A 27,767-nucleotide genomic window follows, 5' to 3' on the forward strand; every position below is an offset into this window, starting at 1 on the left:
AAACTGTCACTGTTTGCAGATGACATGATAGTGTACATAGAAAATCCTATAGACTCTACCAAAAAACTGCTTGACCTAATAAATGAATTTGGCAAAACAACGGGATACAAAGTCAATATCCAGAAATCAAAGGCATTTCTGTACACCAACAATGAAACAGCAGAAACAGAGATCAAGGAAAAAAAACCCTCTTGAAATAGCAAAAAGAAAAATAAAATATCTAGGAATAAACCTAACCAAAGAGGTAAAAGACCTGTATCCAGAAAACTACACAACACTGAAGAAAGAAATCAAGGAAGACACAAACAAATGGAAACATAAACCATGTTCATGGATGGGAAGAATTAATATCATCAAAATGTCCATACTACCCAAAGCGATTTACACATTCAATGCAATTCCTATTAACGTACCAATGGCATATTTCACAGACATAGAACAAACACTTCAAAAATTTATATGGAATTATAAACGACCCCGAATAGCTGCTGCAATTTTGGGAAAGAAGAATAAAGTAGGAGGGATCACAATACCCGACACTAAACTATACTACAAGCCCACTGTAATCAAAACAGCCTGGTCCTGGCAGAAAAACAGGCACATAGACCAATGGAATAGAACAGAGAGCCCAGAAATAAGCCCAAGTCTCTATGGTCAATTAATATTTGACAAAGGAGGCAGCACCATAAAATGGAGTAAAAATAGCCTCTTCAACAAATGGTGTTGGGATAAGTGGACAACCACGTGCAAAAAAATGAAACTTGAGCACCAACTTACACCATATACAAAAATAAATTCAAGGTGGATAAAAGACTTAAATATAAAACGTGACACCATTAAAGTCCTAGAGGAGAATGTAGGTAGGAATATCTCAGATATTTCATGAAGAAAATTTTTTACTGACGTGTCCCCTAGAGCAAGGAACATAAAGGAAAGAATAAACAAATGGGATCTCATCAAAATTAAAAGCTTCTGCACAGCTAAAGAAAACAGTATCAAAATTAAAAGATAACCAACTGTATGGGAAAACATATTTGCCAATGATACCTCAGACAAGGGTTTAATCTCCAAAATATATAAAAAATTTACAAGACTGCACTCTAAGAAGAGAAGGAATCCAATTAAAAAGTGGGCAAAGGACTTCAACAGACACTTCTCCAAGGAGGACATACAGAAAATCCAAAGACACGTGAAACGATGTTCAATATCGCTAGCTATCAGAGAGATGCAAATTAAAACCACAATGAGATACCACTTCACACCAGTCAGAATGGCCATCGTAAACAAAGCAACAAACAACAAGTTTTGGAAAGGTTGTGGAGAAAAGGGGTCCCTAGTGCAATGTTGGGGGACTGCAGACTGGTACAACCACTATGGAAAGCAGTATGGAACTTCCTCAGAAAACTAAAAATTGATCTGCCTTTTGATTCTGCAATTCCACTGCTGGGACTCTATCCTAAGAATACTAAAACACCAATCCAAAAGAACCTATGCATCCCAATGTTCATAGCAGCAAAATTTACAATAGCTAGATGCTGGAAGCAACTAAGATGCCCATCAGTAAATGAATGGATCAAAAAACTATGGTACATTTACACAATGGAATTCTATGCAGCAGAAAGAAAGAAGGAGCTCCTACCCTTTGCAACAGCTTGGATGGAGCTGGAAAACGTTATGCTAGTCAAAATAAGCCAGGCAGTGAAAGACAAATACCATACAATCTCACCTTTAACAGGAACCTAAATAACAATACAAAGAAACAAGCAAAATATAGCCAAAGACATTGAAATAGAGGACAGGCTGATTGGGACCAGAGGGGAGAGAAGAGGGAATTTAAGGGGACAGTGGGAAGGGTGTACAGGAACAAACTTAAAGGACACATGGTCATAAACTAAGGGGTGGGTTGTAATGGGAGGGAAATCGGGGGGGTGGGAGGCGGGAGTGGATTGGGAGTAAAAAGGAGAAAACTGTATTTGAACAATGATTTAAAAAAAAAGAAACAGCAAGAAGAAAAATAAAATACCTAGGAATAAACCTAACCAAAGAGGTAAAAGGCTACAGAAAACTACATAACACTGAGGAAAGAAATCAAGGAAGACACAAACAAGTGGAAACATATACCGTGTTCATGGATGGGAAGAATTAATATCATGAAAATGTCCATACTACCCAAAGCAATTTACACATTCAATGCAATTCCTATTAAAGTACCAATAGCTCATTTCACAGAGACAGAACAAACACTTCAAAAATTTATATGGAACCATAAATGTCCCCAAATTGGTGTTGCAATTTTGGGAAAGAAGAATAAAGTAGGAGGGATCACAATACCCGACACTAAACTATACTACAAGGCCACTGTAATCAAAACAGCATGGTCCTGGCAGAAAAACAGGCACATGGACCAATGGAACAGAACAGAGAGCCCAGAAATAAACCCAAGCCTCTATGGTCAATTAATATTTGACAAAGGAGGCAGTAACATAAAATGGAGTAAAAGTAGCCTCTTCAACAAATGGTGTTGGGACAACTGGAGAGCTACGTGCAAAAAAATGAATCTAGAGCACCAACTTACACCTTATACAAAAATAAATTCAAGATGGATAAAAGACTTAAATATAAAATGTGACACTATGAAAGTCCTAGGGGAGAACATAGTTAGTAAAATGTCAGATGTTTCATGCAGAAAATTTTTTACTGACGTGTCCCCTAGAGCAAGGAACATAAAAGAAAGAATAAACAAATGGGACCTCATCAAAATAAAAAGCTTCTGCACACCTGAAGAAAACAGTATCAAAATAAAAAGAGAACCAACTGTATGGGAAAACATATTTGCCAATGATACCTCAGACTAGGGTTTAATCTCCAAAATATATAAAGAACTCGCATGACTCCACTCTAAGAAGACAAGCAACCCAATTAAAAAAATGGGCAAAGGACTTGAACAGACACTTCTCCAAGGAGGACATGCAGAGGATCCAAAGACACATGAAATGATGTTCAATATTGCTAGCTATCAGAGAGATGCAAATTAAAACCACAATGAGATACCACTTCACACCAGTCTGAATGGTCATCATAGACAAAGCAACAAACAACAAGTGTTGGAGGGGTTGTGGAGAAAAGGGGACACTAGCGCACTCTTGTCGCGACTGCAAATGGGTACAACCACTATGGAAAACAGTGTGGAACTTCCTCAGAAAACTAAAAATGGATCTGCCTTGTGACCCCGCAATTCCACTGCTGGGACTATATCCTAAGAACCCCAAAATACCAATACAAAAGACCCTCTGCACCCCAATGTTCGTAGCAGCACAATTTACAAAAGGTAAGTGCTGGAAGCAACCTAGATGACCATCAGTAAATGAATGGATAAAAACAACTATGGTACATTTACACAATGGAATTCTATGCAGCAGAAAGAATGTAGGAGCTCCTACCCTTTGCAACAGCTTGGATGGAGCTGGAAAGCATTATGCTAAGCGAAACAAGCCAGGCAGTGAAAGACAAATACCATATGATCTCACCTTTAACAGGAGGCTAAACAACAAAACAAAGAAAGAAGCAAAATATAGTCAAAGACACTGAAATAGAGGTCAGGCTGACAGTGACCAAAGGGGAGAGAAGAGGGAATTTCAGGGGAGAATGGGAAGGGTGTACAGGAACAAATTACAGGACACATGGACAAAAACTAGGGAGAGGGTCGTAATGGGAAGGACGTGGGGAGGGATGGGTGGGCGGGCTGAAATAAAAGTAAAAGGAAGAAAACTGTGCTTGGACAATGATTAAAATAAAAAAAAATCCATTTGATTCCCTGGCTTGTGTAGCTCAGTGGATTGAGTGTGGGCTGCCAACCACACTCGAACCACACTGCGACAAAGTGTCGCAGGTTCGATTCCCAGTCAGGGTACATGCCTGAGTTGCAGGCCATGAGCCCTAGGAGTTGCACATTGATATTTCTCTCTCTCTATCTCTCTTCCTTCCCTCTCTAAAAAAATAAAATAAATAAAATCTTTAAAAAAATCCATTTGATCCAGTGTGTCATTTAAGGCTGCTCTCTCCTTGTTAATTTCATGTCTATAATATGTATCCATTGAAGTCAATGGGGTGTTAAATCCCCAACCATAACTATTGTTCTGTCAATTATGTAATTCCCTTTGTCTCCTATTTCAGAATTTGTTTTATGGTCTATTTTATCTGCTATAAGTACTGCTACCCCAGCTTTTTGTCCCTTTTCAGTTGCATGAAATATCTTTCTTTGTCCCTTTACTTTTAGTCAGTGTTTATCTTTCAATCTGAGATGGGTATCTCTTGGAGGCAGAATATATACAGTTCTTGTTTTCTTATTCATTCAGCTACCCTATGTATTTTGGTTGGAGCATTTAAGTTATTTACATTATTGATGTATATGTGTTTAGCACCATTTTATTGTTAAACAATTTTCCTGTTTTTATTTTCTCCTCCTCCTCCTTCTTCTTTCTTCTTCTTCTCTTTCTCCTTCTTCATCCTCTCTTCCTTCTTCTTCCTCTTCCTCCTTCTTCATCCTCTCTTCCTTCTTCTTCCTCTTCCTCTTTCCCTTCCCCTCCTTCTCCTTCTTATTCTTATTCTAGCAAACCCTTTAGCATTGTTTGCAGTGTCTGATGTTAATAAACTCCTTTAGATTTTTCTTCTTTGGGAAGTTCCTTATTTCTCCTTCAATTTTAAATGGTAGCTTTGCTGGATAAGTAGCCTTTGTTCAGGTTCTTGCTTTTCATCACCTTATATATTTCAAGCCACTCCCTTCAGGCCCGAATTGTTTCCGTTGAGAAGTCAGATGACAATCTATTTTGTGCACTCCTGTATGTAATGACCTGCTTCTTTCTTATAGTTTTAGGATTCTCTCCTTATCTTTAAGCCTTGTCATTTTAATTATAACGTGTCTTGGTATAGGTCTCTTCAGGTCCAATTTGTTTGAGACTCTGAGCTTCCTGGGCTTGTGTGTCTTCTTCTTTCATCAGATTAGGAAAGATTTTGGTCATTATATCTTCGAATAGGTCCTTGATTTCTTGTCACTCTCTTCTTAACAAGCATATATTGTTACACTTCATGGTACCTGAAATGTTTAAGCTCTCCTTGTTTATTAAAAAATTCTTTTTTCCTTTTTGCTGCTTTTTTTCCCCCTCCCTTTTCTTCCAAATCACTGATTCAGTCCTCTGCTTCACCTAATGTACTGTTTATTCCTTCCAGTGTATTATTTCAGAGATTGCATTCTTTATTTCTGACTGGTCTTTTTCTATGGTTTCTATGTATTTTTTCATTCTTTTTAGCATCCTTATAATCCTAGTCTAAACTCTCTATGATAAATTGCTATTCTCCATTTTATCTAGTTCCTCTTTTGGATAATTCTTTTGTTCTTTCACTTTGAGTCTGTTTCTTTGTCTTCTACTGTGGCTGCTTCTTTATATTTTCTGCCTTAGTAATTAAACTGATCAGTCATATAGCCTTAAATTGTAATCAACAGCTAGGCATAAGGTCCACAGGGTGAGAACGAATAATTCCTCTGAGTAAGAGCTATTGCTTCCACTCAGGCTGATGCTGTGTTTAGAGGACTACTCTGTCTGAGAAAGATGGCTTCTGAAGTATGGAGAATGACTTAGCACAGAGATCCTGGATGTTGTTCCTTTAGTTATCTCCCCAGAGCCACCAATCCCAGACTGTCCTTGAGCATCTCTAGTCCACTCTGCCCTTCCTCTGCCAGAGCCCAGGGTATGGCTCTGCAAATGAAATTTTAGTGTTTGCCATTTAAGAGGCTGTCTGCATCTCTAGCCATCTCTGCCTGGCAGACAGAATTCTTGCTACTTTTAATAGCTGGGTGTTATATAGATTCCATTCTAGCTGTGGTGCTATAGGGGGTCCCAGCTTGGAGTTTACACTCCACACTTCTCATGGAGAATGCTCTGGCTGCTGAAATATCTCTGGAACTTCATCTGCCACCCATTGGAGACCAGCCAGCCCTCTCACACCTCTTCTGCACTCTTTACCAGTCTTGGTGTGGTGAAGTGGTTTCTTCTCTTTGTCCATGGTTTAAGGCTTCTTTATCTCCAGTTAGTGTTCAGCTAGTTATTCAAGATAATACTGATAGTATTTAGTTGTAATTCCAGATTGGTTCTGGGATGAGGTTAGTGTAGCTTCCACTTACTTCTCCACCATCTTTCATCTCCCCTCAATTTATTTCAATCAAATATTACTGCCTTCCATGATTAAAAAGCCCATGGAGAAATTCCATTTTTCTGGTGCATGTTTGGAGCAGGATGTGTAGAGGTTTGTGTGGTGAAAAAGTGACAGACTTAAATTTGTGTCATTATTATTAGTTTCTGGCCACCTCCTTGTTTTCACCCAAATAATCTTTTTCTTTGTAGAGATTGTGGGGAATTTGTTATTATTTAATTGCATTTGTTTTTATATGATGATGTCAATAGCAACTTGTAAGAGGAATTATTTGTTAAGTTCTTTGAGATGACTTCAATATCCTGAACTCCTTGTGGATTACTATAATCTAATGCATTAGTAATTATCAGCTGGTAAATATATTTATTATACTGACTTTAATGATTTCTGGGCCCTGTAGGAGATATGCAAATGAATGAAATATAGTCCCTGCCTTCAAGAAACTTTTAATTTAGGGAAGAGAAAATAAACATATAAAAAGTTAACTGTATCAAGACCATTAGGATGATATGAGTGGTCCAGACAGTCAGTATGGTTTAAGTGTAACACATGGGCATTTACAGTCCTGCTCACTGTTTTTTCTTTTGCTTTCTTTTCTTTTGCTTGTGATAGCTTCATGCCACCAACAATCTGTGGCACGACGCTTATTTAAAAATGTTAATCATGAATATGAGATTCCCGTTTATAGCATTATTGGAATTCTGCACTAACAAAGTATTTCAAAGTTTCAAACAAAAGCCCTTGAGGTACCAAGTGAAGAGGACCTATATTTGCTATAGCTACTTAAGTGAAATTTAATGTCTGGCAAAAGATCCCCTTTGGGTGGACTGTGGGAAGTGCCTTCCTTCCCCCAACCTCCTTTATTTTCATTCCCTTTTTGTCTCACTTCTCCCTCATTTCTCTTGACTCTTTTGCTCAGTTTAGTAGATTTACCAGTCTAACTGGGATTCTCTGTAACAGAGGTCCATTGAAGGCAGGAAGAGAAAGGAGGAATATTGAGTGGAGACAGCATCCTATTATAAAAGCAATTTTCCCCTAAGTGAAATTTCATATCTAACAAATAAACTTTCTTATTTCAAATTTACTGCAATTAAAACTGTACATCATCTAACTAAACTAAACAACTAAACTAAACTAAACAACTAAAAAGTATATTAGCTCCAGGGATATCATTTTTAGTGTTCACAATATAATTGCAAAATCATAAAACAGTCAATTCATACTGGGCCTGTAGGGTATTAACATTAATAGAGAAGTTCTACCATGATGGAAATTCCATTTAGTTCTTCTTCCAATAAGTGAAAATATTTTCATTAACCCCAGTGATTGAAATACACAGGGTCTCACAGAGTCAAATTCTCCTATCCTTCTAGATGCTGAATTAATTAATTCAAGGAAATAATTGATTAAGATGATTGACTGGGCAATACTTGTATATAAGTTGGAGGGGTTGAAAGGAATACATAGTAAAAGAACAAAGTTGTATGATTGTGGGCAGTGAATGGGTTCATTTTTATTTTAAAACCTTGAAAAGCATATGGTGGTCTGGGAGAAAGAACATGATGGATAGGTATATACCTGTATGAAAGATAGGGCATTTTAGGGGTAGACTTTTAATAAATAATTCTAAAGGTTAGAGTTAAATTTTAGAACTTTTAAATCTAGTTATAAGGCAAAATATGGCAAATTGAAATATAAAGTGACTATTTCACACCATTATTGGCTGTTACAGATAAAATCAAATACTCTTTGTTGGGGATTCTGTTAAGGTTGATTTTCCTTATACAACTGTTTCCTCACTTTTCTTAGTTATGGAATGAGTATGATATATTTTATATTTTTCATTTTATAGTATATACTTGTGAGTGTTATAATTGTCAGACCCCTCAGGGAAAGAGCTGGGAAAACTAGTCAGTGGAAAAATCATTATTCATGTCTCTGCTAGTAATTGTCTCCAGAGCTCTGGGCCTGGAAGAAATCACAGTGATTTCAGTACGAGAATTCAGTATTTGGTTCTCAGCTGATGCCATGACCACTGAAGATGTAAAAAGCTTTCCTTTGAAATTAGACAGCAAAAGACTCACTTGGTTGTAAAATATTCAGGCAAACAAAGAGTAAATAAAATGTGTGGGTAGTATGAATATGTTGGAATGAATTGGTTGGGGTAAGAAAGGCAGAAACACATTTATTTCCCTGAGCAGTTTAAGCTTTAATTGAGGTATTGGACCAGCAGCTATAACAATTTACCTGATATTAAAATATTTAACTTATGTTTATTCCAGCCATACATATGTTTTGTCCTGTTATGATTATCATATTCATATCATACAGTCTCTGTAATTCTCTCTCATGTTTTAACCTTGAGGACGAAGGTAAGGCTTACAGTGTTGGCACCCATAGAAAAATAGTCATCTGGCACATGTTTCCTACTAAGTGGGTTTCTAAAAGACTAAAGACCTTGTGGTGGATCGAATCTTGTACATCATATGAGTGTGTTGGTAATTTTTTTCTATTGAGGGTAGTGCTTTTGCTTTATGAGGTGATATAATCCAGGAGATTTGACTGTGACTAGGACATTTATAGAAGTTGTTTTTGATGGCAACTGGATCAAACTTTTAAAAAATGTTGTTATTTGTATTTCCAAGAATTCTTTTGTAGTATCATTTATTTGATAAACTTGATAATGCCAAAGATCTCTAGATTTTAGACATCTACAATTTTTATTGCACTGAATAATATAATTGCATCATTTTAAGTATATTATACACATTGTTTAGCTCTGGTTGCTGTGACTCAGTGGATTGAGTGCAAGGTTGCAAACCAAAGGATCACTGGTTCAATTCCCAGTCAGAGTACATGGTTGCTGGCCAGGTACCCAGTAGGGGGCATGTGAAAGGCAACCACACATTGCTGTTTTTCTCCCTCTCTTCCTCCCTCCCTTCCAGTCTCTCTAAAAGTAAATAAATAAAATATTTAAAAAACACTGTTTAGAAATGCTTACACTTTTGCAACAGGTTTTTATTAAATAGAGTGGTATTTTCTTGGAAATTTTTTGATAATGTCTTCTGATAATGAATCAGAGAACAGTATTAAAAATAGGAAGCTTATGTACACTGCAGATTCACTATGAGAATCTGAACCTTGATAAATGAAGAGCTGGCTTTCTAGTCCTGTAGAAATTATAATATAGACAATTCTGGCCTAAAGTGAAGAGAAAGTTAAATTTAAAAGTTGTAAAGCAAAATTTTACTTAGGTCTAAGTATGAATTAAAATAGAGAACTACTGTTTATCCAATAGATTTAATAAAATAATTAGGTAAGCACTGAAATAACCTTACTTAATGATAAATTTACATCTTCATATTTAATAAAGGCATAGTAGAAACAATATGAAAGACTTAAGGAAAATCATTCCAATAACCAATGGAGACATCTGGTATCTAGTCCTGTATGTGAAATAATATCAAGTCACCACTCCATTCTAACAACAAGTAAAAAGTTGAACAAGCTGAAAATCAACAACTCTTTTTAGATCCCTCAGGAAAGAGGTGTCACAGAAAAAATCCCTGCACTCAAACTGGTATAGTAGACAGGTGGACACAGGGAACCACAATATATAAAAGCAGAGATCTATGAGAAGAAACCTCCAGGGGACCTCATACTGGTAGGGAAACCTGAACTGTAGCTGATCAATTGCTAGAGGCTCAGTGAGGATAAGTGTGATAGTTAAAACTTGACTCTTTTGTGAAATTTAACTCCAGGACATCTACCAGGTTCTCACATGAATATCTGGGAACTCATGAACATCATCTTTTCAGCAGGGGAAATTTAATCATCTTGAAACATACCAGCACATTCTGTTCTTATCAACAAGGCCTGACTTCCAGAGAAATTACTTTACCATAGTTTAAACTATTAGGGTTTCTCCAAAGTCTAACCAAAATAAAGGAATGGAAGTACTGAACTCCAGCCACTCTAGCTATCCTATATCACTTAGGAAATGTGGAAACTAAGAAGTACTTTGAGATTCAAAGTACAGGGCTCAGGCTTACCAAAATTATGATACTTAATCATAAGACCACACACACGAACATTATTAAGACTTCTATGTACTGGAATTCCATTTACCCAGTACATTATGTCTTCCAATCAACAAAAAAAATTACAAGTCATACAAAAATCCCAAAAGCACACTTTGGGTAAATAGAACAAGCATAGACTTAGACATAGCAAGGATATTAAAATTATTAGACTGGCAACTTATTCATGCATAAGGTTTTTAATTGATGTAATCTTATTTGTTAATACTTTCCTTTATTCACTTGCCCTAACAAATATATTGGCAAAGATATTGTTGCATGGGATATATGATATTTTATTGCTGATGTTTTCTTTTGGGTCTTCTTCAGTGTGATGACTTATAGTTAAGTCTCTTATCCATCTTGAGTTTACTTTGGAGTATGGTGTAAGTTGGTAGTCTAGTTTCATTTTTTGCAAGTACCTATCCAGATCTCTTAGCACCATTTATTGAAAAGACTATTTTTCTCTATATTTGCTCCTTCCTCCCTTGTCAAATATTAATTGATCATAGCTACATGAGCTAATAGCTGGGCTCTCTATTCTGCTCCATTGATCCATATGTCTGTTCTTATGTCAGTACCAGAGTGTTTTAATCAGAGTGGCCTTGGCATACAACTTGACATCAGGTATTGTGATCCTTCCTGCTTTGTTCTTCTTTCTCAAAATTGTTGAGGCTGTTCAGGGACATTTCTAGCTCCTTATAAGTTGTTGAAGTATTTGTTCTATATCTGTGAAATATGTCATTAGTATTTTGATAAAAATTGCATTGAATATATAGTTTTGGGTAGTATGGACATTTTAATGATATTAGTTCTTCCAGTCCATAAACATAGTATATGCTTCCATTTGTTTGTGTCTTTCTTGATATTTTTGCTCAGGATTTTATAGTTTTCTGACAACAGGTCTATGATCTCCTTAATTAAGTTTACTCCTAGGTACTTTATTTTTCTTGTTGTCATAGTAAATGGGATTTTTTTCCTGCTTTCTATTTCTGATATTTCATTGTTAGTGAACAAAGTCAATTTCTGAATATTGACTTTGTATCCTGCTGTTTCACCAGATTCATTTATCAGGTGGAGTAGTTTTTTTGGTGGACTCTATAGAGTTTTTTATGTACTCTATCATGTTGTCTGCAAATAAGGACAGGTTTACCTCTTCCTTTCCAATTTGGATGCCTTTTATATCTTTTTCTTGTCTGATTGCTATGGCTAGTCCTTCCAATACTATATTCTGCATGGCTAATGAAACATCAGCAAAATGAAAAGGGAACCAATTGTGTGGGAAAACATATTTGCTAATGATACTTTGGGCAAAAGTTTGATCTCCACAATTTATAAATGACTCAACACCAGGAGGACAAACAATCCAAATAAAAATAGGCAAAGGATCTGAAAAGACAATTCTCCAAGGTAAACATACAGAAAGAGCATAAACACATGAAAAACTTCTCAACATGACTAGCCTAGAGAGGTAAAAATTAAAACCACAATGAGATACAAATTCATACCAGTTCAGAATGGCCATCATTAACAAACCAACAAAAATCAAGTGCTGGTGAGGATGCAGAGAAAAGGCAATCCTAGTACACTGTTGGTGAAAATGCAAACTGGTGCAGCTTTTGTGGAAAACAATATGGAATTTCCTCAAAAAACTAAAGATGAAACTGCTTTTTGACTCATAGATTGCAGTGCTGAGATTATACCCTAAGAATCTTAAAACTCCAAATCAAAAGAACTTATGCATGCCTATGTTCACAGCACCACAATTTACAATAGCCAAGTGCTGGAATCCACCTAAGTGCTCATTAGTAAGTAAGTGGATCAAACCACTACAGTAGATTTAACCAATGGAATACTATGCAGCAGAAATAAAGAAGGAACTCCTATTTTTCATGACAGCATGAATGGAATTGGGGAATATTATGCTAAGTGAAATAATTCAGTCAATGAAAGACAAATACCATATGATCTCACCTATAATAGGAAGCTAATGAAGAAAACAAACAAGCAAACAAAATATAAACAGAGATATGGAAACAAGGAACAAACTTACAGGGACCTGTGGGTTGGGGAGGAGAGATAAGGAAGAAAAGAAAAGGAAGGGCCTTGTTAAATACCAAATATAAGTGACACATGGACATGGACAACAAGGGCTTGGAACAAGTTTTGGGTGGAGCAGTGGAGAGCAATGAGGGGAAATTGTGACAACTGTATTAGAACAACAACAGAAAAGAAAAATAAATAAAGTTATTATACTGGCAATTTAAAACAATTGTGATTCATACGTTAAGTTGTCTAATAAATAGGTAAAAGTGCACAGCATACAAGAGCAGATGGGTAATGTGAGGACAGTATGGAAATTCTAGGAAAGATTTAAATAGAAATGCTAGAGATCAAAAGTGTTGTAAAAGAAATTAGAAATGCCTTTGATAAGCTCATTAGTAAGCTGGAAAAAATATTTGAAGGTGAACATATGTCAATAGATTCTTCCAGAAACAAGAAGAAAAAGTGGGAGGGAAGATGGTGGCAAGGTACATGGGAGGTGAACCCAGCTGGGAGCTGCTCCAACTGGGACATCTAGCTGATCTTCTGAAGAACAAGAGTGAACCTCCAAAAGAAGCCCAGCTGCTACAAAGTTTGGAAGACAAAGGTTGAAGAAGATGCTTAAAAAGGCACAGTAAGGAGATTTTGAAGGCATAAGGGAAGGTCCCCAGGCCTTGTACTAGAGACCCCAGCTGTTGTCAGAGCATAGGCGGAGAGCTGGGTCAGTGATTGCAACTCCATGGCTCCCAACGCTCCCAGAGCAGGGAAGTCACAGACTCATGCCAGGAGGGACCTGGATGCATAAAGTCGCTGCAGGGATAAAGAGGAAGTAAGAGGAATAAAGCTGAGGCATACCCCAGCTAGGACGATAGTCACTGGCTGGGGCTGCAGCCACTGGTTGGGCCCTTACCAGAGAAATTGGGGGAGCCTAATGACAACTGGAGCTGGGGGAAGAGATGGGCCATGACTGGTCATGACACAGATAGACCCCGGACTGACCAGAGAGTTGGTCTGTGTGGAAAACCAGGTGTTTGTTAGGAGTGGCAGACCTCGCGTAACATGTCTTCTCTCAAAAGAGGTTCTCAGTCACTGTGCAAGGACCTCACATATAAGAAATCTCACATGCAAAAGGTTTTCAGGAGCACAGTGTCCAGGATAGTGAAGAGGGAGGAGTGGGACTGCAATTTGCATGTGCACAGTGCCCAGGGCAACAAAGAGGGTGGGAGGACTGATTTGCTAACACTCAGTGTACCTCATGGACTGATTAAATGGTTGCAAAATATGGGGCACTGAAGTGGATTATTGGTACATGCCTGGCCCATATGCATGGAGTGGGCAGTGCAGGCTGCACAGAACTCTGTGGGTGGGGACTGGAAACTGAGCACCTGTGACTATTGTAGCCCAGACTGAGCCCCCATCTTCACAGAATCACAGCAAAGGAAAAATATGGAGCCCACCCCCCATCTGTTCACCTGCAGGATCCAGGAACACCCACAAAACCCAAAACCTACTTGGCTAGTTTAAAGTCAGCAGGAGTGTTTTGTTTTTCAAGAGTAAGACAATAAGACATGGAGCTGTGAGGAAATCAGAGAAAGATCCAGAAAGAAGTCAAAAGATGAACATCATCAACTGAGACAAATTTCACTTTTCTGTCCTTCAGACCTTGCATGTTTTTTTTCATTTCTCTTTTTTCCATTTAATTAGTTTTTTGTTTTGTTTCATTTGAATGATTTCATTGTTTGATTTGTTTTCATATTGCATTTTAATTTTTCTTCTTTCACTTCACTCATATTCCAATAACACACTACACTTGGTTTTTTGCTTTTTATTCATATTATGTTTCTTACCATACTATCATTATCCCAAATCCCGCACAACACCCTTCCCTGGTCATAACCATTTGACCACCTTCCTGACCTTTATTACTGTTGTAGTTAACTTTACTTTCTCACACACTATGCCAAGTTTCTGTTCCTTATTCTCATTATTTCTCCTCCGTGTAACCTTGCACAGGTGCTCTGCTTTCTAAAGTCAGCTCACATTCCTTTCCCTACTAATAACAGTCTTATCTCTTTTCCACCTTTTATAAAAAGTGGAATTTGGGTTATTACTATACTTCTCTCAAATATCTCCTATTTGTTCACTACTTGTTCATACTTTAAATTCCATAGAATACTCTCCCGCTGTCTTACTCCATTTCACCTTTGCTCTGCCCCTGATCAGTTGAGCATGGAATTTTATCTCATTGTTTCCTCTCTGCCTTTATTTCCTCTTTGTTTCTTCTTCTTTTGTATTTCTTTCTTCCTTTCTTCTCCTTTCTCAATCTGGGCTTTACTCCTTCCTCTTACTAATTTGCTTCCCTCATCCTCCCAAAATAATTTTTCCTTACTGTAGACATCTCATATTCACTTTTTGATTTTCTAAAGTATTCTTATTTCCATTCATTAAATTTCATTGAACGCTCATTGCTACCAACCCTGCTGTAGGTTTTTTTTGCAATTTTTTCCCACTGGTCCAGTACCTTTTAAATTTCACTTCAAACATCATATTACACTTGTCACCATTCTAACCCCACAGTTACCATAACCCATTTGTGTTATACTTATATTGTATACTTACATATGCTTACTCTCCTTTTTTTGCCTTAGTTCTATCACAACACATCAATTCTCTCTCTTACCATACAACAATTTACCCTCTTATAATCATCTCAAATTCCCTTTGTTTTATTATATAATATCCACAATCCCCCTTCATTTTTATTAATCTTAGTTCTATTGTAGTTGAGACTGTGGAAGTGGTAGGAGGATTCTTTATGCTGGCATATGTTTGGTAGTCTGGTAATACTCCTTTGTCAACCAAAGCCTGTACACACAAGACAAAGTTGGAGTTGTGAATACGAGTAAACCAGCTCGAGGGGAGAACCCACCAACAAAGAAGTTACCAGCAGGTAAAGACCAAGTACAGTAAGAGACCTCACACAAATGGAAGAAAGAGCAACCCTAGAGCTCCAGACATGGAGATCAAAGAGAACACAACACTGAATTCCATAGAACTCCTACAACAGAAGTTCACCCTATAAATACAGTTGGCGAAGCAGAGAATCTGGAATTGCAGAAACAAACAAAAAAGGATCACCTAAAATGAGGAGATACATAAATAATCCATTATAAAAAAGAATGGAAGACTCTCCAGTAAAAGGGCTAAATAAAATGGAGGTAAGCTAATTATTAGAATTTAAAAGGATTGTTATAAAAACGCTCAAAGAACTCACTGACAACTACAAGGAACTGAATGGGAAATACAAGAGTGTGAAAAAGGAAATATAAACTATAAACAAGAACCAGGAAATAAAGAAGAATGCAATATTTGAAATAAAAAATACACTAGAAGAAATTACAAGCAGGCTACATGAAGCAGAAGATGGAATTTGTGAGCTTTAAGACAAAGTAGAAAAATACACAGGTACAGTGTCTGCATGAAAAAAGACTAAAAACTATGAAGATAGCTTCAGGAAACTGCACAACAACATGAGACTCCATAACATCAAATTGTGGGAAGACAAGATGGAGAAGAAAAGGAGCAAGTGAAGGAAACCTCGTTTGAAAACTTACTGACACAAGACTTACTTCACCTGGAAAGGGTAAAGGCCACAAAGTTCAAGAAGCACAGAGGGTGACTGCCAAGAGGAACCCAAAAAGACTTACTCCAAGGTACATCACAATTAAAATGCCAAACTCAAAACAAAGAAAGAATCTTAAAGGTAGCAAGAGAGAAACAGGAAGTACATGCAAGGGAGCTCTGATAAGGCTAGCAGCTTACTTGCCAACAGAAAAACAACAAGGCAGAAGGGAATGGCAAGAAGTATTCCAAGTAATGAAAAGCAAAGGCCTGCAACCAAGATTCCTCTACCTAGCAAGGCTGTCAATTAAAATGGAAGGTGAAATAAGGAGTTTCCAAGACAAAAGAAGACTGAAAAAATACATCTCCACCAAACCAGTACTACAATAGATTCTAAAGGGACTGCTTTAATAAGAATAAGAAAAAGAGCAAGAGAGAGAGGAACACAGGTACAAAGAAGGAAAAATGAATAAGTACCTATCAATAATAACCTTAAATGAGAGTGCTTGAAATACTCCAACCAAAATACATAGGGTAGCTGAGTGGATAAGAAAACATCTGCTGCCTACAAGAGTCCCGCAAAAGAAAAAACAACACAGACTGAAAGTGAAGGGTTGGAAAAATATTCCAAGCAAATGAACAGGAAAAAAAAAAAGCTGGGGTAGCAATACCTGTATCAGACAGAAATGAATTCAAAACAAAGGCCATAAAATAAGACACAGAAGGACACCTCATAATACTCAAGGAAAGAATCCATCAAGAAGCCATAAACATTATAAACATATACTCCCAACATTGAAACACCCAAATATAAGAAAAATCTTGGAGGACTTCAAGATAGATATAGACAGCAACAACCAATACAAGGGAATTTTAACAACCCAATGTCAACAATGGATAGATCTTCCAAACAAAAGACCTGGTCATGTATATATGACCTTTCATCCCAAAGAAGCAAAATACCCACTTCTTTAAAATGCACATGAAATATTTTCTAAAATAGACAACATAAAAGGACACAAAATAAGCCTCAACAAATTCAAGAAATTTTAAGTCATAGCCAGCATTTCCTTGGACTGCAAGGGCCCAACATTAGAAAATAACCTAAAGAAAAAACCTCAGAAACATGCAAACTCATGGAGATTGAGTAGCACACTATTAACAGTGAATGGATCAAGAATGATATCTTGAAGAAATCATAAAGTTTTCATAAACAAATAAAAATGAATACACCACAGTCCAAAACTTAGACACAGAAAAGCCAGTCCTAAAAAGGAAGTTCACAGAGATACAGAACTCCCTAAAAAAAAGGTAGAACTATTTCAAATAAACAACCTAATCATACATTTACAAGGACTGGAGGAAAAACAACAAAGCCAAGAGCAAGTAGAAGGGAGGAATCAACCAAGGTTAGAGTAGAATTAAATGTCATAGGGACTAAAAGAATAATTCCAATGATCAATAAATTGAGGAACTTCCAACCAAGATGGAAGCATAGGTATATACACTTTGCCTCCTTGCACAACCAAGAGACAGACAACAAATTAAAAAGAAAAAATAATGAGATCTGCCAGAAAATCGAACTGTATGGAACTCCCTCAGATAAGGAGTTAAAGAAGAAACATTTATCCAGACTAATAGGAGGGGTGGAGATGGGCAGCTGGGGTAATGAGGACTCATGCAAGGCCTCAGCTGGCAGAACAGCAGTCCCACATTTGCATGTGGCAGGATCAACTGGGGAGTGAGATAGACTGAGCAAACCAGGTTTCCAGAGTGGGAAAATAAAGGCTCAAAACTTCTGACTGAAAAACCCTGTGGGGGTGAAGGCAGAAGGAGAAAATCCCTGCCTCACAGGAGAGTTCCTTGGAAAGACCCAGAGGGTATTACAAGGTACACAAACCCATCCACCTTGGAATAAGCACCATAAGGTCCCAATTTGCTTGTGGGTAGTGGAAGAAGTGACTGAAATCCAACCAACGTGTAAACAAGCATCAATGTTCCCTCTCAGATCACTCCCTCAAATACAGTGCTACAGCACAGCAATGTGGGTTGCCCCACCCTGGAAAACACCTAAGACTCTGCCACTTAGTACCTAACAGGTGCCCTGAGACAGAAATTATGGCCCAAATGAAAGAATAGATAAAAACTCCAGAAAAAAGTAAAACTAAGCAATAAAGAGATAGCCAACCTAACAGATGCACAGTTCAAAACACTGGTAATCAGGATGCTCACAGAAATGGTTGAGTACCATCACAAAATAGAATAAGTGAAAGCTATGCAAAGTGCAAAAAAAAAATGAAAAGGTACAGGGAGCCAACAGTGAAGGGAAGAAAACTGGGACACAAATCGCTGGTTTGGAGCAGAAGGAAGAAGTAAACATTCAACCAGAACATAATGAAGAAACAATTCAAAAAATGAGGAGAGGCTTAGGAATCTCTGGGATAACTTTAAAGATTTGTACATATGAATTATAGGGGTGCCCAAAGGAGAAGAGGAAGAGAAAGAAAATGAAAATTTATTTGAAAACATAATGGGGAGAACTTCCCTAATCTAGCAAATGAAACAGATTTCCAGGAAGTCTAGGAAACACAGAGAGTCCCAGTGAAGCTGGGATCAAGGAAGCACACTCCAAGGCACATCATAATTACATTACTCAAGATTAAAAAGAAGGAAAGAATCTGAAAGGCAACAAGAGAAAAGGAGACAATTACCTACAAAGGAGTTCCCATAAGACAATCAGCTGATTTCTTTTAAAAATATTCTTTAAAAATATATTTTATTGATTATGTTATTACAGTTGTTCCACTCCCCCTCTCCCTTTATTACCCCTGCTTGGTACACCCCCTCCCACCTGCATTCACCTTCCTTAGTTCATGTCCATAGTTCATACATATAATTTCTTTGACTTCTCCATTTTCTATACTATTCTTAACCTACCCCTGTCTACTTTGTACCTACCATTTATGCTACTTATTCCCTGTACCTTTTCACCTATTTCCACTTCTGTTTACCTACTGATAACCCTCCATGTGATCTCCAGTTCTGTGATTCTGTTCCTGTTCTAGTTGTTTGCTTAGTTCATTTTTGGTTTTGTTTTTAGGTTTGGTTGTTGATAGTGATGAGTTTGTTATCATTTAGAATGGAAGGGCAGACAAAATGCTTCCAAGATAAGGTCAAGTTAAAGAAATTCATTATCACCAAGTCCTTATTATATGAAACATTAAAGGGACTTTATCTAAGAAAAAGAAGATAAAAATATGAGCAGTAAAATTACAGCAATCAGCTGATTTCTGAAAAGAAATCTTGCAGGCAATAAGGGACTGGAATGAAGTATTGAAAGTCATGAAAGGCAAGGACCTAGATCCAAGATTACTGTATCCAGCAAAGGTATCATTTAGAATGGAAGGGGAGATAAAGTGCTTCCCAGATAAGGTCAAGTTAAAGAAGTCCATCATCAGCAAGTCCTTATTATATGAAATATTGAAGGGACTTATGTTAGAAGAAGAGGATCAAAACTATGAGCAATAAAATGATAAAAAAACTCACAATTATCAACAACTGAAGTAAAAAACAAAAACAAAAAAGAACTAAGCAAACAACTAAAACAGGAACAGATTCACAGAAATAGAGATCACATGGATGGTTATCAGCAGGGAGTGGGAGTGTGAGAATGGGGGAAAATATATAGATAATAAGAAGCATAAAGTGTAGGCACAGAACAAGAGGAGGTTAAAAATAGTATGGGAAATGGACAAGCCAATTTATATGTATGATCTGTGGACATGAACTAAGCTGGGGAATGATGGTGTGCAGGGGGTACAAGATGCAGGGTAATAAAGAGGAGAAAAAATTGGGCAAATATATTAGCATAAATAATAAAATTTATTTAAAAATAAAATAACATAAAAACAATGGGCAAAGACACTTCTGAAAAGATACTTGTCAGAAAAGTACATACAGGAGAAAAAGACACGTAGCAAGCCCAGAGACATTTGAAAGGATGCTCAGCACCACTAGTCATCAGAGATGCAAATACAACCACAATGAGATACCACTTTTCACTGGTCAGAATGACCATCCTAAACAAATCAACAAAGTTTTGGGGAGGTTGTGGAGTAAAGGGAACACTAGTACTCTGTTGATGGTGATGCAGACTGGTGTAGAAAACAGTATGGAATTTCCTCAGAAAACTAAAAATGCAACTGCTTTTTGACCCAAAATTCTACTACTGGTATTATACCTTAATAACCCTGAAACACCAATTCAAAAGAACTTATGCACTCGATGTTCATAGCCACACAATTTACAAGAGCCAAGTGTCCTAAGCAATCCCAGTGTCTGTCAGTAAATGAGTATATAATAAATGTATGGTATATTTACACAATAGAATATAATTCAGCAAAAAGAAAAGGCAGACAACAGTACTTGAATAAAGGTAAAATAAGAAAATAAAAAAGAGAAGTTTCCAAAGTTAAATATTAAGGAGAAGAGTAGACTGAAAAGAGCAACAGAATATCCAATAACTGTATGACAACTACCAAAGGTATAACAAAATGTAACATGGATATCTGAAAAAACAATGTACAGAGAAAATATTTGAATTAATAATGACTTGGAATTTCCCAAAATTTATGTCAAACACTAAACTTGATTCAGGAATCTCAGAGAACACCAACAGGATAAATACTCTCCCCCCAAAAAGGGACTATACATTCCATATTATATCTAAATTACAGAAAATCAAAGATAAATGTTGCATATTATCCAAGAAAAAAATATGCCCTACTCATAAAGGAACAAAAATAGTAATTACATATGATTTCTCTTAGAGACCACACAAACAAGAACAGAATGGAGTAAAACTAATTGCAATGTTGAGAATAAAATAATCTCCTGTTGAAATTATTCAAAAGAGAGGGAGAAATACTTTCTGAAACAAACCTTTTTTCCAGTAGATCTATCAAGAAACATTAAAGAATTTCTTTCTAGAGGTGGAATGATATAGGTCACAATTTTGCATCTGTAGAAAGAAAGTAAAAGCAAAAATAAATGGGTGAAGGAAAATAAAAATTTGTAGTATTAGAGCGCTCAAACAACAATCCAAAAGAACCTATGTACCCTAAATGTTCATGGCAGCACAATTTACAATAGCCAAGTGCTAGAAGCAACCTAGGTGTCCATCACTAAATGAATGGATCAAAAAATTATGTTACATTTACATAATGTAATTCCATGCAGTAGAAAGAAAGAAGGCACTTCTACCCTTTGCCACAGCATAGATGGAACTGGAAAGCATTATGCTAAGGAAAATAAGCCAGGCAGCAAAAGACAAATACCATATGATGTCACCTTTAACAGGAACCTAATCAATAAGACAAACAAACAAGCGAAATATAACCAAAGACACTGAAATTGAGAACAGGCTGATAGTGACCAGAGGGAAGAGGGGAGGGAATTTCAGGGGAAAGGGGGAAGGGTTTGAAGGAACTGTATAGGACACAGGGACAAAAACAAGGGAGGGGGGTGGAAACTCGAGGGAGGTGGGGAGGGCTGGAGGGGTGGACTGGGGTGTGTGTAAAAAGCAGAAAACTGTATTTGAACAATTAAAATAAAATTAAATTAAAATTGTATTATTATTTTTATTTGCAATTAACCTAAAATATTGGAGGTTGTTTGGAATAATAATGTTAATGTAATTGATGGTTATAGCTTATGTATATGTGAAATGAATGACTAAAATAATACATGGTATGTATAGGAGGGGGGAATTAGTAACATTTTATCATAAGATGATTATGCTACCCATGAAGCAGTATAGTGTTCTTCCAAAAATGACCTGCATTAGCTGTAATCCTGTATTCTAAACACTAAGATAACACTAAAACACTTCAAAAAATGTATAATTGATATTCTAAATATGGAAAAGAAACAAAATCAAAGAAAGTTCTCAATGAAAACAACAGAATGGAGAAAAGAAGAAGAAAACAAAGATAGGAAGAAAGGACAAGGGCAAGGAATAAAAAAAACAGTTAAATATGGTAAATTTTATTTTAATACTTACCTTATTTTTTATCCCATATTTTATTCTGCAATTTAATTGTTTTCCAACATAAAATACTGTTCATTTATATTTATATTTTCTTGTTTTTTAATTTTTACATTTTTATTTTTATATTTTACTTTTATTGTTCAACTATAGTTGTCTTCCTTTTCCCCCCAACAACTCCCCCCACGCCAGACATCTCTACCTCCTACCTTCGATGCTACCCCTCTTTGGTGTTGTCTATATGTCCTTTATACATTTTCCTAAAAACCCTTCCCCCTTTTCCAACATTTATCCCCTCCCACCTCCCCTCTAGTTACTGGCAGTTTGTTCTTAATTTCACTATCTCTGGTTATATTTTGCTTGCTTGCTTGCTTGTTTTGTTGATTAGGTTCCACTTATAGGTGAGATCATATGGTATTTGTCTTTCACCATCTGGCTTATTTCACTTCACATAATGCTCTCCAGTTCCATCCATAGTGTGGCAAAGTGTATGAGCTCCTTCTTTCTTTCCTCCGTATAGTATTCCATTGTGTAAATGTAACATAGTTTTTTTTTTTTTTTTTTGATCCACTCATTTACTGATGAGTGGATCAAAAATCTGCTTCCACTTAGGTTGCTTCTAGCCCTTGGCTATTATAAATTTTGCTGCTATGAACATTAGGGTGCATAGGTTTCTTTTGAATTAGTGTTTCAGAAATCTTAGGGTATAATCCCAGCTGTGGAATTGTTGGGTCAAAAGGCAGTTTCATCTTTAGTTTCCTGAGGAAATTCCATACTGTTTTCCACTGTGGCTACAGCAGCCTGCATTTCCACCAACAGCGCACTAGGATTCCCTTTATCCACAGCTCTCCAGCACTTTTGTTTTTGTTTGTGATGGCCTTTCTAACCAGTGATAAGTGACACCTTATTATGGTTTTAATTTTCATCTCTCTGGTGGCTAATGATGCTGAACATCCTTTCATATGTTTCTGCGTCATCTGTATGCCCTCCTTGAAGAAATGTATGTTTAGGTCCTTTGCTCATTTTTTAATTAGGTTGTTTGTTTTCCTGAAGTAGAGAGATGTGAGTTCTTTACATATTTTGGAAATCAAACCCTTCTCTGAGGTATCATTTGCAAATATATTTTACCATATGATTGGTTCCCATTTCATTTTGCTGATTTTTTTTAGCTGTTTAGAAGCTTTATATTTTATTGAAGTCCCATTTGTTTTTTTCTTTCTTTTATGCCCCTATCTCTAGGGGACAGATCAGTGAAAATATTGCTGCATGGAATATTTGAGATTTTTCCGCCTATGTTCTCCTCTAGGATTTTTATCATGTCTTGACTTATATTAAAATCTTTTATCTACCTTGAATTTATTTTCTGTATGGTGTTAAGTTGGTGATCAAATGACATTTTGCTTCATGTGGTTGTCCAGATCTCCCAATACCGTTTGTTGAAGAGGCTATTTTTGCTCCATTTTATGCTTCTCTCCCCTTAGTTGAATATTGATTGACCATAGAAACTTGGGTTTAGTTTCGGGCTCCCTATTCTGTTCCATTGAACTATGTGTCTGTTTTGTGCTGGTAGATGTCTATTTTGATTACCATGGCCTTTTAATATAGTTTTATATCAGGTATAGTGATCCTTCCTACTTTGTTCTTCCTTCTCAAAATTGCTGCAGCTATTCAGGGTCATTTATGATTCCATACAAATTTTTGAAATGTTAGTTCTATATCTGTGAAATATGTCATTGGTATTTCAATAGAGATTGTGTTGAATGTATAAATTACTTTAGGTAATATGGATATTTTGATGGTGTTAATGCTTGCAATCACGAATAGGTTATATGCTTCCATTTATTTGTGTCTTTCTTAATTTCTTTTTTTAGTATCATGTGGTTTTTGGAGTACCTGTCTTTTACCTCCATGGTAAGGTATATTCCTAGGTTCCTTATTTTTTTGTTGCTATAGCAAATGGGATATTTTTCCTGATTTCTGATTATGATATTTCATTATTGGTGTATAGAATGCTTTCAGTTTCTGAATTCTGACTTTGAATCCTGTTGTTTTACCAAATTTACATATTATATCATGTAGTTTTTTGGTGGAATCTATAGGGTTTCATATGTACACTACTATATCATCTGCAAACAGTGAAAGTTTTACTTCCTCCTTCCAATTTGGATACATTTTATTTCTTTTTCTTGTCTGATCACTGAGGCTAGGGCTTCCAATACTATGTTGAATAGAAGAGGTAAAAGCACACATCATTGTCTTCTTCCTGGTGTTACTGGGAAAGCTTTTAGTTTTTGCCTGTTGAGTATAGTGTTGGCTACAGGTTTCTTGCATATGGCCTTTATTATGTTGAGGAATGCTCCCTCTAATCCCACTTTTCTGACTGTTTTAGTCATAAATGGGTGCTGTACCTTATGAATTGCTTTTTCAGCATCTATTGATATGATCATGTAATTTTTGTCTTTCCTTTTGTTTAAATGATGAATTACATTTTTTGATTTGCAAATATTGTACCATCCTTGCATCTCTGGGATGAATCCCATTTGATTGTGATGCATGACTTTTAATGTATTACTGGATGCAGTTTGCCAATATTTTGTTGAAGATTTTAGGGTTTATGTTCATCAGCAATATTGGCCTGAAGTTTTCTTTCTTTGTTGTGTCTTTATTTGGTTTTGAAATTAGGATGATGGTGGCATTATATAAACAATTTGGATATCTTCTCTCTTGGGTTTTTGGAATAGTCTGAGAAGGATAGGGGTTAGCTCTTCCTTAAATGCTTTGTAGAATGCTCCTGTGATTCCATCTGGTCCAAAACTTTTGTGTGCCTGGAATTTTTTTATTTCTTCTTCAATTTTATCAGCTCCTACCTGTCTTTTCAGGCATTCTTCTTCTTCATTCACTTTTGGAAAATTATGCTCTTTTAGAAATTTGGCCATCTCACCTAGGTTGTTAAATTTCTCAGAATGTTGTTTGTAATAATTCCTTACAATCCTTTATATTTCTGTGGTATCCGTTGTAATCTCTCCTCTTTCATTTCTGATTTTATTTGGTTTTCTCTCTTTTTCTTTTATGACTATGCTTAAATATTTGTCAATTTTCTTTATCTTTTCAATGAAACAGCTCCTGAATTTATTGATCCTTTGGATTGTTCTTCTTGTCTCTTTGTCATTTAGTTCTCCTCTAATCTTGGTTATTTCTTTCATTCTACTCATTCTAGGTTTTGCTTGTTGTTGTTCTTCCATTTTTTTGTAAATGTAGGGTTAGGTTGTTTATTTGAATTGTTTCTATCTCTTTTTAGGTAGGCCTGCATCTCTATGAAATTCTCTGTCAGGACTGCCTTTGCTGTGTCCCATAAATTTTGGAGTTTTGTGTGTTCATTTTCATTTGTTTCCAGCAACTTTTTCTTTTCTTCATTGTTCTAATTATTAACTCATTCATTACTTAATAGCATGCTATTCAATCTCCACAAATTTTAGTGGTTTTGAGTTTTTTTCCCTTGAGGCTGTTTTCTAGCTTCAGGCCCTTGTAGTCTCAGAAAATGCATGATATGATTTCAATTTTCTCGAATTTGTTGAGGCTTGTTTTGTGTTCTATCATGTGGTTTATCTTTGAAAATAGCCCATGTGCATTTGAAAAGAATGTGTGCTTTGCCTCTGTAGGATGAACAGTATATATAAAATCAGTTAAGTCCATTTGATCTAAGGCATGGTTGAATGCTGCAAATCCTTATTGATATTTTGTTTGGAAGATCTATCCATTTTTGAGAGTGGGGTCTTAAAATCCCCTAGTATAAGTATGTTGCTGCCTATATCTTTCTTGAAGCCCTCCAAGATTTTCCTTATACATCTGCATTCTTCTATGTTGGGTGCAGATATGTTTATGTGTACTTGAGGGATTCTTCCCTTGAGTATTATGAAGTGGCCTTGTGTGTCTCTCTTTATGGCTTTTGTTTCGAAGTCTATTTTGTCTGATATAAGTATTGTTACTGCAACTTTTTTGTGTGTCCATTTGCTTGTAATATTTGTTTCAACACTTTAATTTCATTCTGTGTGAGTCTTTTTTCCTGAGTTGGGTCTCCTGCAGGCAGCCTATGTGCAGGTCATGTTTTCTTATTCATTCAACTACCCTGATATGTCTTTTGATTGAAGCACTTAATCCATTAATAGTTAAGTTTATTTTTGATAGGTTCTTTTTTATTTTTCTTCCTTTGTATTTTTGTTCCTCTCCCTGTCACTCTTTCTCTCCTCTTCTTATAGCAGATCCTTTAGCATATGTTGCAGTGCTGGTATGATGGTTGTATATTATTTCAGCCTTCTTTTGTCTGGACAACTCCTTATATTGCCTTCCATTTTAATTGAGAGCCTGCCTGGGTAGAGTAGTCTTGTTTTCAGGTTTTCTTTTCATAACTTGGCATATTTCTTGTCATTCCCTTCTGGATTAGTTGAGAAATGAGCTTTACTTGAGCTCTTTTGTATGTTACTTTTTGGTTCTCCCTTGCTACTTTTAAGATTCTCCCTTTGTTTTTAAACATTGGCTTTTTAATTATGATGTGCCTTGGAGCAGGCCTTCTTGAGTTCATCTTGACTGGGACTCTCTTTACTTCCTGAACCTGTATGGCTTTTCTTATCTCCAAGTTCAGAAAGTTTTCTGTCATTATTTTTTCAAATAGGGTTTCTATCCCTTTTTATTTTTCTTCTCCTTCTGGTATTCCCATGATATGAATGTTGTTTTGTTTCATGTATTCTTGTAGTTCCCTTAAGCCATCTTCATATTTTTTTTGTCTTTTACATGCAGTTGCTCTGCCTAGGTATTTTTTTCTACCTTGTCTTTCAACTCACTAATTCAGTTCTCTGCTTCATCTAGCTTGCTTGTAATTCCTTGTAATATATATATAATATTTATATATATATATATTATATATATATAAATATATATATTATATATGTATTTATATATATATTTATAATTATATATATATATATTTTAGTTCAGAAGTTGTATCTTTCACTTCTTCCTGGTTCTTGTTTATAGTTTCTATTTCCTTCTTCATAGTTTTCACTCATTTCTTTATAGGTGTCTATGAGTTTCTTAAGTATCTTTATAACAATTCTTTTGAATTCTATATTTGACAGTTTTCCTGTCTCCACTTTATTTGGCTCTTTTATTGGGGAGTCTTCCATCCTTTTGATTGCGGGTTCTTTCTTTTTTTCCCCCATTTTAGGTGAGTATTTTTGTTGTTTCTGCAATTCCCAATGTTCTGCTTTGCTAGCTGTCTTTGTAGTGTGAACGTCTGTGGTAGGAGTTCTGTCAGACTCAGTGGTGTGGTCTTTAATCTCCTTATCTGGATGCTCTAGGGTTGTCCTTTCTTCCATTTGTGTGTGCTCTCTTATTGTACTTGAGTCTTACCTGTTGGTGTCTTTGTTGGTGGGTTCTGTCTTTTAGTGGGTTTACTGGTTTTCACAACTCCCACCTTATCTTGTAGGTGGGAGTTGTGAAAACGCCCTGAGTGAAGGCAAAATGTATTAAGAGAGCAGGAGAGTATTTTATGGGATTTAAAGTATGAAGAAGTAGGAAACAGGAGATCCTTTGGAGAACTACAGCAATAACCATGATATTTCATCCAAGTAGCCCTTTTCTATAAAAGGTTAAAAAGAAATTAGACTCTTATTAGAGAGACAAAAAATGTGAGTTGTCTCCAGAAAGCAGAGTGCTTGTGTGAGGTGAGATGGTGAGAGATAGTGAGAGTAAGTGATAGAAACCTGTCATAATGT

At 36.2% G+C, this 27,767-nt stretch overlaps 1 long non-coding RNA gene across 2 annotated transcripts; it reads right to left on the bottom strand.

Moving 5' to 3' along the window:
- Nucleotides 1-11,397: 11,397 nt before the first annotated feature.
- LOC118500230 lies at nt 11,398-20,630 on the bottom strand. 2 transcript variants are annotated; one of them, XR_004902798.1, is made up of 2 exons: nt 20,621-20,630; nt 11,398-11,525 (listed from the first exon to the last, which is right to left on the bottom strand). It is a non-coding gene; the product is annotated as an uncharacterized LOC118500230 (long non-coding RNA). The 2 variants fall into 2 exon arrangements; XR_004902792.1 differs by lacking the exon at nt 20,621-20,630 and adding an exon at nt 15,310-15,323.
- Nucleotides 20,631-27,767: the final 7,137 nt, after the last annotated feature.

The sequence above is a fragment of the Phyllostomus discolor genome, chromosome 1, assembly GCF_004126475.2.
Source record: "Phyllostomus discolor isolate MPI-MPIP mPhyDis1 chromosome 1, mPhyDis1.pri.v3, whole genome shotgun sequence".
NCBI lineage: Eukaryota > Metazoa > Chordata > Mammalia > Chiroptera > Phyllostomidae > Phyllostomus > Phyllostomus discolor.